Raw genomic sequence first — 15,414 nt, forward strand, 5'->3', positions numbered from 1 at the left:
AATAGGATATGGTATCAAACAAACTTGCCTGCAGAAACAAATAAACTTCCTCTACCTCAGAGGCTCATGAAAGACTTTGAAACACACACACACACGCATGCGCAAAATAGAGCATAAAACACTTCAAGGCGCGCGCGCACACACACACACACCAAAAAAAACTGTAAAAATAAGGTCATAAAAGGCTTTGGCTCATTCGCCTCACTTGGATGAGCTGGAACCTACTGATGCAATCTACTATATTAAACCCTAGTACGAGGGTTTTATAATTCGTAGTAGAGTTAGGCAATTTGCTACACCTACAAATTAGCTAAATCCACCAAAAAATATACTCCCTCTGTCCCATAATTATAGTCCGGTATGCCAAAATAGTAACTTTTTATTTATGTTCTTTTGGATACTTGATCGGTCAATTTGTACTGATCCTTGAGTAATAACGTTGTATGACTCATTCCCGTGTTTCATTTTCTTCTTCTGTATACACCAATGTCACAGTTTGCATATCGGACAATTATTATCGGACACCAAACAAAAGTGTAGCGGACAATAATTATGGGACAGAGGGAGTAAAAATATATAGCTTAATTTCAGCCCAAATAGGCAATGGTATCAAATGACCTTGGACAAGGTCGTCCGGTGAAACAATCAACTAGTACTACTCATGATGAAGGAAATTTGTAGCTCGTGTGATGTCATAATGTATAATCAATGAGATGCATAGTGTTTAATCTAAAATTGACTGAGAAGTCAAAAACAAATAATAATAATAATAAATAATAAGAAAATACGGGAACTTTTATTTGTCAAAAGATGCTGGAGTTTCTCTCATCCCTCCTCCCTCTCCCGTTCATCTGGTTACATATTTTCGTTTCGCTTTTAGGTTTAGGAAAAGCACCTAGAAACTTGGCATCGGTGGACAAGAAAGCTACTTTCCTGTACGTAGCGAGTCACACAACATGTTGCCTTGTTCAAAAGTTCAAATTTGCTATGTATTTTCGTTCGATTGTTCTTTCTGTAGACGCTTTTTGTACAATTTGTTTCGAAACTTACAAAGAGCTTTCTTACCTACGTATTTACATATTCTACAATAATTTGCGATGTGGAAAGTAATTAATGGTTGACAAAATTGGTTTCTTAAATATGTACACGTTGCTGTGCTATTTTGAGTTTATACATTTGATGCAAATTTTAATTTGAGCAACTTCTGTCCTTAAAATTATGTTGAATATGTTCAAATAATATAAATATTAAGCAGAATTATTGAAATTGCTAGGATTCTGGATTATTTTTAATATTACATATTCTTTGATACTATATATTTAGCTACATATGCTTTTGATAGTACATATTTAGGTACACATTTTATCAACTAAGGTTACATATTTGTGTACATATTTTGTAATTTGATATTACATAAAATCCGAAGTCTACATAGTGATTGTCACAGAAGCGTGACATCCCTTTTGTTCAAATCAGAAGTACCACATCAAGCCTTGCTAGATAATCTGTGACCATTACATTTATTGACCAGTTGGTTACACTAGATCATCAAATCTGAGAGGAACGTATTATTGGCTTCCATAAACCATCTGGCATGTTGCTGTTATCGTTTCATCCTCACGCTGCTCACAAAATGCAACCGTCGGGTAGGGAGGGATGTTTCAGTCAGACGTTTCATCAATTAAGATAGCGACGTGAGGCTCAAGAGAAACTCAGGTTAAACCATGTGATATCCTGACATTGTTAAAGTAAATTTGCCTAGAATTACCACACCTCAGAACATTTGTTTCGATTTCAAGTGTACAGGAATAATTTCGATCCTTTCGACCGAAAAATCTTTGATGAGAGTTACTTTACACCATCGAAAGCGGCAGATCGTCCCGCCTCTGTAAATTTACAGACCAGTTACTGTATGTGCTGGGAAGCTCAAGACTTTGCCTTTAATTATAACAACTCGCAATATCTCATCCATGTGTTAGTTACTCAGTCAGTAAATGTTGCTTTAACCAACATTTCGGAGGGTACCATTGTACTAAACATAGAGGCGGAGTCTATGTTAACAGCAGCAGCGTTTGTGGGATCGGCCAGCACCCAGGAATGAACCATATATTGACGATCCTTCTCCACCTACATCACATGCGCATCAATCTACGTACTTCTTCCTCCTCATCAGTAAGAAGTAGGCTTACTCCTGCGCCTGTAACTATGTGACCCTATCGGAAAGAAGGCCCCAAGCTTAATCAAGTTAAAGCTAGCGGAAAAGCAATAAAAATAAATCACAAATGATGTTGGAAAATATTAAATAAAAGTAAGTTATAACCACCCATTAAAAAAATAAAAGACAAGCAAGTCCCCAGAGAAGAGAGCAGGAACAATAGAATCCAACCATATTAATGAATACAACGACAAAATGCTATTGAGGCGGAGAATTTAGCTGGATCTAATACTAAGGAAGAATCTACACTTGCAGGAATTATACCAAGACGACCACCTCCTGAAAAAAAATCAAATCAGTAAAATAGAGCTCCAGTTTATTTTCGAAAAACTAGATCTGTTTATTGATTGAGTGTTCCGGTTTATTTTACTTCGCTTTTCTGCCAGTTTTGGCTAACCACGAAGATGAGGATGAATGATGATATGATGAAATTGATGAAGGGATACTCACAAAGAATACTCATGTCTATGCCGGAATTCCAATCCGGGACTACTGTTGTAACTAGATCTGTTTCTGGCGTGAGGATTTATTTCGAAACATTTGCCTGCGTGAAACGTGGACAGATCTTTTTTAGTGCCTTTGCACGGATGCGACAGATACCTACTTCTGCCAAGATTGTGACAGTGGCTCCGTTTAGTTCGCTACACTTTTTGGCACAAGCTGTAGTGCAGCTGCGTCCCAGTGTCAGGGTGCTGCAAAGAAACCGTGTTCAACGAAGTAGACGATAAGCAGTGCTGAAGTCCAAAAAAGTCAACAAATGCCTGTCTGCTGTTTTCATCTGCTGTACACCGCTCCAGGACGTAGTGTAAACGGTGAATACACCAAATACACTCTACGAAGTAGACGACTCTGTATTGCACTTTCAAAACAAACTAGAAGATTGAGTTCCAAGAGTTAAGAAATGCAGCGTCGTAGTGAATAGACCTGCAGCGAATAATTAAACATTAATACATGTCTAGTATGTTCGGGAAAAGTCACAAACTGCGATTTTCTATTGCTTTCATTTAAGTCACACTGAATAAAATACAGAAAATATCGTAAGTATAATTTTATAATGGATATGGGTAAACATTCTAAACAGGGTAGTACTTATCAAAATATTTCATTCTCACGAAGTTAGACTCAATGAAACCAAAATAGACTTTTTGATCAGCATTTCGTACAGAGGCATTGCAGTTAGTTTATATAATTAAGTAACATTTAAATTGTTAAAAACACACAGACAGTGAATTCACTCCCTCTCCATTTCCACTACACTGTTACCGTATCAGTTCAAAATGTCCACCCTTGACTTACCCACGTCTTTTTCTAGGCTACTATTATCTGTAATTTATTATCCGTCTTGTAACTATTAGCCTCGCACAAAGATAGAGGCTCACTTTGCATAACTTTAAGTCCTACTTTTTATTTGTGTATTTGATTGGCATTTATTTCCACGCATAGTGGTTATCCTCGTTTGTGCTTGAAATATGAACAGAATTATACCGAAGAAGGCACGCGTATGGTCTTTAAAAATACGTATGTTTATTTGGCCAATATTATTAAGACCTAAAATAAATTTGGTTTCTTAGATAATTTATTTAATTACAACTTAACATTGCTTCATTACTTGCACCCCCAATGAAAAACGTGCCTGCTCCACTGTAGCTCAGAGTATATGGCAGCCACTCATTCTGCGAGAAAGATCCAGTCATCTAGCCAGAAGCAAAATATTTGCCATTATATTTTTGTCTGCGCAAAATATTGAAGAATATAAAGATGAATAGAGCAGAAAAGTCGAATTCGCAAAATGGGTTTCTCTGTTTGGGAATGTTAATTTTCTTTCGCTGAAGAATGTTATTATCTAAATGTTATCTTGTACAACTAATACATCGTAATTTTGCCCTATTTTTTTTATATTTTCAATTGAATGACGCATGAAATATCCTCATTTATCATGTTCAATCAAATTATTATGACAACCGCTCTTTCAAAATCATTTGAAGTGTGTCATCAAGATCTAAGAAATTTTAGGTTGTAAAATATTATGTAAATATATTTTTCGTATTAATATTCCAGTACGTTACATTATCTATTGGCAGGTTTCCCATTTGATAATAAGAAAAAGTCGTTTCACAAAATGTCAACATTCTCATTATCTACTATTTTGATTGTCTAACATTCACGCGCGCGCTTCTTTTAGTCAAGTTCTTGAATGAACATTGTTTTCTTAGATTCGCAAGTGATTACTCGAAGCAAGTGCGCCCGTAGGATCTTTTCTCAGTAGGGGAGGGGGAGAGTAAGATTTCATATATTGCCCTTCAGTCAGAGAAACTATATTATTATTATTATTAACATTATTATTATTATTATTATTATTAATTTACAAGTCATAAAATTCAAATTAATAGAAAATACTTTGACAAGTTCAGGCTCGAGTCTACTATTTAGATAGAAACTAGATTCGCCTTGCTTCCTTCCCATAAACATCTATCGGTTTGTTGATGGACAGTTCTTTGGCTTCTTGCATTTTTCACAATGCACAAACATATGTCAAACAGACCCTTCATAGTACCTTCAGCCTCGTAACTAGATATTTTGTCGCCCTAGGCAGGATTGTGTATTCATCCCCCCCCCCCGCCCCATTCTCCGCACTACCAACCATCGACATTTTATGTGCACACCTCGATATTTTTTTTCTTGTAGCATGGTCTTTTATATTTACATCCTACAAATTTTGAAATAAAGATACAAAGAAAACTTCATTCAAATTAATGTAGATTATTTTTAAATATTCGTGGTTTTCATGTCTAATTTTTAAGAAAATTTAGCATATTTGAGAATATTTCAGTTGTGTCTGAAGTGTATGAAGAACATCTTTAAAAACGTACTATTACTACTACTTTGGGATGAGAAAATTCCAGCAGTGTGTTACCAGAATATACCTCTGCCAAGCGTAAATTTCTCCGTCGCATAATCTGACTTTTTTAAACTTTGGCGCCCTCTGTACATGGTGCCTTATACTTCAGCCTCCGTAGCCTTCCCCTTGCTACGAGCCTGAATCTGATCCGTTTTTACGTACCGAAGGATACTGTAAAATATATATATATATATATAATCAATAAATATAATGACGAGATTGTTACGTTCCTAGTAACTTTCCTCACCCTTTACTCCTATAGCCGGGAGCATTGAGGCTCTAAGGGTCTACACGGAAACCTATCTTCAGGGTAGGTGCAGAACAAATCCAACCAAAGTCGTGAAGTTTTAATGAAACGTTTATTTACTCCTTGAGTAATTACAGCCAGTGGTTAGGTAACTTGTAACTGGAACTTGGAGATCAATTGTTAATAGATAATTTCGAACTTACTAGAAAGGTCAAACTAGGGTGGCCCAAACCTAGGTTTTACAGAAGAGCGGCTTGCACCTATTTACTTCTTCCTAAATTGGAACTTATATCCCATTCGGCTAACCTAGGTTTTACAGAAGAGCAGAATACACCTATCCACTTCTTCCTAGATTAGACCGTTCCTATTTGGCCACTCTAGGTTTTACAGAAGAGCGGCTTGCACCTATTCACTTCTTCCTAGACTGACACCAGAACAGACCTCCTTACGGACCAAACTACTTCGTATTTATATCCAAAGTTCCAGCCTCGAACACCTGTATTTAGGTAATTTCTTATTACAATACTCCAAATTACAACAGAAAGATATTTGAAAAATACATAGTTTGGCAATTAATAATTTACAAAGAAAGTTTACATATCCATTTGAATTAACAATTATTTCCTTAACGTTGATAAAATCTTACATTTTGGAATTATACAAATTTAAATGTTCCGCCATTATTCAATTACAATTAGGTTAGTTCATCAAACATTGATAATCTTTGATTGGCAAATCTATATTTACATCATAATAAATGCCCGTTGTCTTAAGCGAGCTGACTTCATTAGATTGTTACAGAAAGGTGTATACATTAGTTCAACAACGCCTTGATTGGCGCGTTCATATTTGCGTCACAACCCGAGCCATACAAAACATGTAGTATCACGGACATTAACAAGGACATGGGGTAAGACAATATAAATTTTTCCTTTTAACACGGCATTGCAAAGTTACAAAATAAGTAAGGTCGTAACAGGTTCCCCCCTCTGTAGTTTAAAGGAAAATTTGAGAAACGAAAGTGGAACAAATTTTTCTTTGTCTAAACTCTTTGCCTTTCTTATACATCTTTTTTATCCCAATAAACTTACATTTAGGTTCATTAAAGTATAAAGTTTTTTATTATTATTAGTATTTATATATACAAATTGGGTTTATTATTTTAAATTAAATGATTAGTTCAGTAGAACTAATAATCATATTGTTTCCCAAATATTAAAGCTTTATCAACATTTATAACAACACACTGGAAATAATATGGTTAGCTTTTCAATTAAGTATATCTCTTAAATACAATGTTATATCCAAATTTTAAATAGAACTATTAAATCAACATATCATACAATTCTCAAACGTTAATACATGAAAGAGAAATATTTGATCACAACCTTTTAAACCCCTTTCTTCTTTTTTTTTCAAATAAACTTTTGTTAGTAACCCATATCTGAACTCTTTAACACACTTTTACGATGGTCCAGAACCCAATTAATGTCTCCGTAATCAGAGGCGAGGGCCACCTGCACCAATCACGTCATGAGAGCATCCAAACAATCCTCTCAACACCAAAATTACAGCAACTTCAAATTTATGTTTCAGATAGCTCCCACGAGTCCTACCTAGTAACGCCGGCAGCGCTGATTTGTTGTATACTGTGGAGAACAACTGACCTCGAAAGGGATTCCTTTAATGTGAACAATATAAGTTTACTTAATAAGATCAATATTCAAATAAGAAAATGCCTGTCAGCCACCATATAATTCAGTCTTGGATATCAAATACAGAGCTTGTACAAATGTATGTGATGCAGTTTACATGTTTTATCCAGTCTACTTCCGTAACGTTCAAACCTGTCTAACGGAATACCAAATTTTGTAGTAACCCAACAACCTGACCTTTCCCTAGCTGATTGCCAAACCAATTACCAGCATGAAATAATATGAGTTACGTTGGCAAGACACACAAAGTTCTTCCCTCTGAAAGAAAACACACAATATTAAGATATGTCAACATGCAATTATCACATACCGATTTTGTAAGCATATATGGAATGAAATAGGAGTTTCGAAATACTTAAACATTTATTCATATGAGAAATTACACCTCTCCCTGATCATTAACAGGAGCTGTTTATATTTTCACTTGCACTCAGCTCGTAACTGAATTTAGTACGAACAGCTGAATTAGAATTAAATATCTTCACCGTGCGTCTGATTTGGCAACATCGCCTCATTCAAGGTTATAATTCGTCAAGTTCAAATAATTAACCCAGATAATTTTACACAGACAATTTCAAGCAATTGCACATTTCTTACTAACCGTGCAAATTTCACTAATTCGTCTTTCTGCCGACTACATACCTGCATTACGACATGTGACCTTGAAATATTCAGACGCAATAAAATACCTTTTGTCTCTGATTACTACCCAGATTTAAAATTATAAGGATAAGCACTTATTCAAGGTTCTCTGGATGTATTGTATCAGATCATGTTCAAATTATTAGAGAAAACTCCATTTTACATGTAACGGCATCGCCCGCCATTAGCTGTCAACCACGAGATACGGAACGCTAAATTTTCGATTTATTTTCCACACTAGATACACACGCTAGCATGCTTTATTCGAAACGTACTTTAGATAGATCTACCTTTGAAGTATATAAACATGAGCTCATGAAAAGTGATTAAACTGCTGCAGCTTACCTCCTGAAACGGTGGGTCACGTGATCCTTTTCACACCCTACTTTTGTAATGGAACTTCCTAATCGCATCACCTTACTTCCATTCATTGCTCGATCCAACGGCCGATCTCCTGTTGTACAAAGTGCAGTACATTCCTTCACTGTCGAACACTTATCTTCCGTAAGCTAAACAATGAGGATTCCTTCCCACATGGTTCCGTTATTTCTCTCATGCTTCTCCTTTACACCGGCTTCCTCCTTTCTTCTCCTTCGTTTTTTTATTTCTCCTTTTTACATCACGTTTTCCGCGTGACACGAGAAGTTCTACTGAACATAATATTAAGTACAAATATTCATATATGTATGTATTAATTATCTGAATGTCATAAAGACTTAATTGATTATAGTTATTTTATTCAAGCACAATAATGGAGAATACTACGCTGTAAATTTTATAAGTTTTCGCCATCACTGCAAATTGTCCTTGCGTGCAGCCGCCGTCACAACAAAATGTCCTTGTGCATAGCGAAAGCAAACTGTTTTTGGCGGTAAGTTTTATGACATTCAGATCTACAACAACAAGAGATTAAAACTTGTTACAAAGGCACTTGCAATACCATGACTTTGAATTTAACTTCGAAATAACATTAACGAACAATGTGATTTTAAAATTTTACAATTTATAATGAATTACAAATAGTGCCATCTAGCGTTATTTTCTGAACTTCGTAATATACCGGTTTACGGACGTAAGTAAAATATTTAAATGTTCTCAGCATTCATTACATTCTTATAATATCATGATACCATATGACAATAACCGTCATACTTTGGTTAATTAGAAAATCAGTTTTTAATTCAACACAACAGTTTTAATGATTTAATAAACAAATCCAACATCACAAACCTTTCGAATTATTGAATATAACACAGAAATTAATGTTAACTTATTCAGTGATATCAGTTACAGATCAATCATCTTTGTTATGAGAAGTTTACAGTAAACAATAAAGCTTCTTTGTTACATGTTCAAGTTCAAAATTAGGACAAATATTTCCTTTGAATATATAATCTTATTAATGTAATAAGCCTATTCAAAACAATTTGGCTTTAAATATCATACTTTTCAGTTTATCCACGTAATAATTATGAATTATTCTTTTCCAAACCTTTGATCTGGTAATCATCTCAAACTTTATCTTTCACATAATAGGAAATTCTAATTCTCTCATCAGTTCTTATTCCTTTCTCAAGACTTAGCCCTTATAACATTTTTGACCATTTTTTTTATTTGCGCAGCACAAAAGTAACATCAAATATATACTCATTCTTACAGGCTAGACCATTCAGTATTAGTTAATGACCCTTTAATGTCACTGTACAACAGTAATTTTAGAGATTCTCACATTTCTTGAACATTAAACCATTCTTTATCAAATCTGACCTTTCTTATAAACGTTTACAATTTAAGCCATTTTTGCTAACGCTATGAGGACTCAGCCTCTTAAATAACAATTTCTTCCTTTAAATTGTTACAACAATTTCTCTTCTATCCTCGAAGAGTAAGGGAATCAATCTTTTCCTCTGGTAGCCTTTCCTTGGCTTACCAAGCAATAACGCTTACTCGGCTTATGGAAACATCCTCAGTTCCCTGGGATCTCTTTATAAGGTTTTCCTCTTCTCTTAGGTCCTCTTCTACTAACTGTCCATCTTTTATTATGTAAAATCTCTGTCTTCCTGCTTCTAAGCTCGCCATGTGCCTTTTCATGAATGGCTTTCCCAATACTAGGTCCTTATCCAAATCTCGGACTATATATACTGAGTCTTCAAATACATATTCTCGTATTTTAAAACGGACCTGCCTATATCCCATTATCCTAGAATTTCCCTTTCTAGTAAAATTCAATAACATTTCTTCAGTACATCTTTTAAGTTTAAGTCCTGGTAATCTGTCTCTCATTTTAAGCCAGACTTTATAATTTATTATAGTGCATTCACTCCCTGTATCTATAGTGCACTTAATTTTTAATCCTAAAATTTGGGCAATAATTTCTGGTTTCCTGGACAACAATATTTATTTCCCTATGTTCAGGTTCTTCTATCTTTTTCCATTCTTCATTTTCGATTTCTAATTCTAAATGCAATACTTCTAAAAAATCTTCGGTGAGGATATTGTCGGTACTCTCATTTTTCTCCGATACAGTTTTCCCTTCCGTTGTAAATGAGAGAGCTTCATTTACAACGAGGGTTGGTTTAAATTTTGATTTAGGAGCATTGAACCTTCCCAAGCTGGACAGGATTTAACTCAGTAGGGACTTCTTCAGTTTGGCAGGAGATTTTCTTTGTATTAGAATTTCTATTGAAGTGGTTGTTGGGGAAAAGGGGTTGATTGCATGGTCGTCCATAGGGTTGACTTCTATTGCCGTTGCTATAGAAATTCCGCCCTTGGTAACCCCTTTGGTTTCTATTATTGTTCCTATTAGGATTCTGAGGTGTTCTGGTCGCTCCTTCACTTTCGTTGTTAAATCTAGACGAAACTATTTGAGTCTGCCTAACTCTGGGTTGAAACTGCCTTCGGTCTTCCATCTTGGGGTTATCTCCCCTACTAATCTCCAGTTGTTCGGAGGCTTCATATCGACTAAGATAATTTGCTAGTTGTTCCATGGTTTTTGGATCTCGAGTCAATACCAGTTGTCGAACTTTCACCGGAAGTTGGCTGATTATCAAATGCAAGACTTCACCTTGATTTACTACTTCCACCAGATTGCAGTAGTTTCCATAGACTTCCCAGCAGTATTCTTTTAACGTTAATCCAAGGGACCTCTGAAATTTCTTATTCCTTGACAGCTGCATTTCTCGTTGTTTAGCCTCTAAAGAAGCATACTGCTTTCGAAATGCATAACAGAACTGTTCAAAACTCTTCCACTTCCTTTCATTTGCTATAAACCAGGATTTGGCCTTCCTGTCATTAAGGAAGGTAAAATGTTCAACCTGTAAAATTCCATTATATCTAGATAGGTCTTTAAACTTTCGATGTATCGTTCGGCCGAGACTGAATTTATTTCTCCAGAAAACTTCTCTAAGCTTTTATATCTGCCAGTCTAAAATTCTGACACTTGGATTTCCTAACTCTGTTGTTAGTCTCTTGTTCTGAAAGGTGATTGAAGAATTCTTGTGACTTCTTCACTTTCTTCGAGCGTCGGCTTCTATTCAACTCCGAACCTTCGTCAGACGTAGCACTAGAGGATGAGATGTTACTTTTTCCAGCATACTTCCTCTTACTCGTAGATACACTAGCGATAGGAGTGGCCAAATTAGCAGAGTGAATCTATGACGAACTGTCATAAGGTATTCTAGAAACTTGAGTTTTGTGTATGTTTGTTGGAGTAAAGTAGCCCCAACTTATGTCCTAAGGCGTTGAACTCGTCTAGTGCAGAGAATTCACGATAGGTGGAATGCCTATGCAATATAAAAACTTTGTTGCTTTAGTACTTACGCGAAGAATCCCTAGATGGCTCTGACCGTTGTGCGCGTTTAAATTGTAAATTGCTTTGTTTGATATCGGATTTTCTCGCGGTTTCCTTATGCACAAGGACATTTTGATGTGTCGGTCATTGCACGCATGGACAATTCGCGGTAATGGCGCAAAATAATAACATTTACAGCGTTTTGGTCTAGATGCCATTGGTTAATTAACAGCAAAAAGTTTATCTTAATAAGCATTATAATGGGTTCTTTAACATATACACATATTTGTTAACGTGTGAGTTCTAAATCATGTAAATTGTTGCTTGGTAAAGACAATTGTGCTCTGCGAAAAAGAATGGTAGTTATCGATAGGGGTGTGTAGTGATCGAAACGGGACTTCCGGTAAAGAAAAATGGAGTGAAGAAAGTTATGTCACGACGATTGAGGAAATTGTAATTGTTTTCAGTGGTTTCTGGACGAATCTGACATCTGCTGTTAGGATAAAACGGTGGATAAAAGCATGGAGTAAAAGTACAACGCAGATAAAACGTTGGAAGTGAGTCGAGCTCTCGGTTCCCAGAGAGGTTAGGAGTGGACTCGTGCATGCTGGATTCTTCGTTCCCGAGTCACAAGGTAAGGAGACTAAATTTCCTTAAGTGACCAAGAGAAGAAGAAAATTCTCGCAAATCGTGGTACTTACGAATAAGCAAAGTTCGTTTAAGAGGTAGCTATCTCGCGTGTGTTGGAACTTATTTGACACGGTACTAGTACTCGTTACGAACCATGTGTTAATTACAAAATGGCCATCGACGCCATGTCTGAATAAGGTTGTGTGCACACACAAAACGAACTATTCTCGTTCGAGAAACGTACAAAACATGCTAAAATAAATGAGTAGTATGTTCCCAGATTGGTTTTACGTCAATTTGAGGAAATAATATGGACTTTTGTAACCCATTTTATATAACATAAAAATGTGTATGCCTAATGACCATAAATGGTAATTTTTTCAATCACGTATAGACAGTTGTTTCACGTCTCATAGTTCAATAAGGATTGATTCATAATGCTCTCATAAACAAGAAACATTTGTTATTTTCAACCCAATAAATAAGTTCATTGTTTCTTATGTTTCTATTTACGTACTTCAACATTTCTTTCATTCGTATTTCGTTGATGTGTAAATGCTTAAATGATTAATTCTTCTTTTTCAGAAGGGGGGAATTTCGCATGTGTAAATTTGGTTAGTGTTGTTACCATGGAAAGTGGTTATTGTTAGTTGTAAATCAATTATTTTGAAATCCAAAGGTATAGAAATTTCTTTCGCAGTGCGCTGCGCGCGTCACCGGCGTTACCAGGCAAATTTTCGCTAAATAAATAATTTGAACGAATGTCATGTAGCTCGTCGCAAGATTGATGTGATTCAATTATTGAGTCGTTGCTGCTGGGTTCAAACTATTAAATTTAATCTAATCTTATTTAGTCCGTCGCAAATCCTCTGACTTTGGTCTACTGAATTAGCACTCAAAGGTAGACGTTCTAATTTCATGGCTAAAGAATCTATTTCACTAGAAGTTTTGTGAAATTGCCATTGTACTTCCTTTCTTTCGTCTTCCATTTCCTTTCTTCTTTGCTGTTTTTCTTCCATCAAGCTCTTGGTAGTTTCAAGCCTTAAACTTTCAAATAAGCTTCCTAATTCAGTTTCTTTTGTTTTCCTCTGACTTTATTCTTCATCTATTTCTTCCAATAAGGCTTTCTGGGTTGCTTCCATCTGATATTTCAGTTCTTGACTTGTTACTTGTTTAAATTCTTCCATTTCAGCCCTAATTCCCTTTTGGCATTCTTCTACAGTTTTTTGTAACTCATTCTTATTGATTTTACACTCTAATCTTACTTCCTCTATTAATTCTTTCATCTTTTTACTATCTTCTTGTCTTTCTTTCTGTCTCTTTTCTTCATCTTCTTGTCTCCACGTTTTCAATAAATCTCAGATTCAGATTTGTGATGACAAACTTGGCATTTAAAACTAGTTATATCAATATCTTCATTCGTGGCATCCACATTCAAACAACTCAAGTGGAACAAACACTCGCATCCTTGACATTTGACTGTTCCTTCTTCGGATTTGGAGTCATCAGAGCAGCACTTGAAGGTCACCATGGTTAATTTTCTTTGTTCCCCCCTTAATACCTTTTTGACATGACTAAATACTAATATTTGAGTTTTCACACTTTTAAAATGTAAGTCCTTTTTCTTGAAGAACGTTATCAAACTACTGAAGTCTTCAAGTTATAGTTTCTTATAGGAATCTTCTACTCGTCGTTGGTCATCTTCTTCGACTGCAGTGGTCAGGATTCTTCAGCTTCTACGGCGCTACTGCAACTTCGATTCTAACGAAGACCTCTTCCATAATAGTCGTCTGGCTGGATTCTTCAATTGTCGAGCCTCTACGTTGTACGCCAAGAAGAATCTGTTAGGTGTCCAACGTCGGTGGTTGAAGTTCTATACTGTCGTGGTCATCACGATGGGCGCCAAAAAGGATCTGTTACGTTCCTAGTAACTTTCCTCACCCTTTACTCCTATAGCCGGGAGCATTGAGGCTCTAAGGGTCTACACTGAAACCTATCTTCATGGTAGGTGCAGAACAAATCCAACCAAAGTCGTAAAGTTTTAATGAAAAGTTTATTTACTGCTTGAGTAATTACAGCCAGTGGTTAGATAACTCGTAACTGGAACTTGGAGATCAATTGTTAATAGATAATTTCGAACTTACTAGAAAGGTATAAAACTAGGGTGGCCCAAATCTAGGTTTTACAGAAGAGCGGCATACACCTATTCACTTCTTCCTAGACTTGGAGTTATCACCCAAGATGGCCAATTTAGGCTTTTACAGAAGAGCGGCTTGCACCTATTTACTTCTTCCTAAATTGGAACTTATATCCCATTCGGCTAACCTAGGTTTTACAGAAGAGCAGAATACACCTATCCACTTCTTCCTAGATTAGACCGTTCCTATTTGGCCACTCTAGGTTTTACAGAAGAGCGGCTTGCACCTATTCACTTCTTCCTAGACTGACACCAGAACAGACCTCCTTACGGACCAAACTACTTCGTATTTATATCCAAAGTTCCAGCCTCGAACACCTGTATTTAGGTAATTTCTTATTACAATACTCCAAATTACAACAGAAAGATATTTGAAAAATACATAGTTTGGCAATTAATAATTTACAAAGAAAGTTTACATATCTATTTGAGTTAACAATTATTTCCTTAACGTTGATAAAATCTTACATTTTGGAATTATACAAATTTAAATGTTCCGCCATTATTCAATTACAATTAGGTTAGTTCATCAAACATTGATAATCTTTGATTGGCAAATCTATATTTACATCATAATAAATGCCCGTTGTCTTAAGCGAGCTGACTTCATTAGATTGTTACAGAAAGGTGTATACATTAGTTGAACAACGCCTTGATTGGCGCGTTCATATTTGCGTCACAACCCGAGCCATACAACATGTAGTATCACGGACATTAACAAGGACATGAGGTAACACTATATAATTTTTTCCTTTTAACACGGCATTGCAAAGTTACAAAATAAGTAAGGTCGTAACAAGATGTGAATTATCAAAGTCAGATCCCGACTTTGGGAAATGACTTTCCAACTTTTCTTAATTCCTAACAGATGAGAAATTCCAAAGGATCTTATTTAAAATAGGATAATTCTTGTTACTATCTGCACTCAAAGTCTCTGAAATTTCTTGAAATTTACAGGTATTGTACTGGAAGTGCAAAAACATTACTTGAAGGAGAAATAGTGCGTACAATTAGCGATATTCACAAGGTTGGAATTTCTATCGTAAATTGCCCGCTCGACCTGGTCGGAATATGGAGAT

This window comes from Lepisma saccharinum, chromosome 7, assembly GCF_977018435.1.
Source record: "Lepisma saccharinum chromosome 7, izLepSacc3.1, whole genome shotgun sequence".
Taxonomy (NCBI): Eukaryota; Metazoa; Arthropoda; class Insecta; order Zygentoma; family Lepismatidae; genus Lepisma; species Lepisma saccharinum.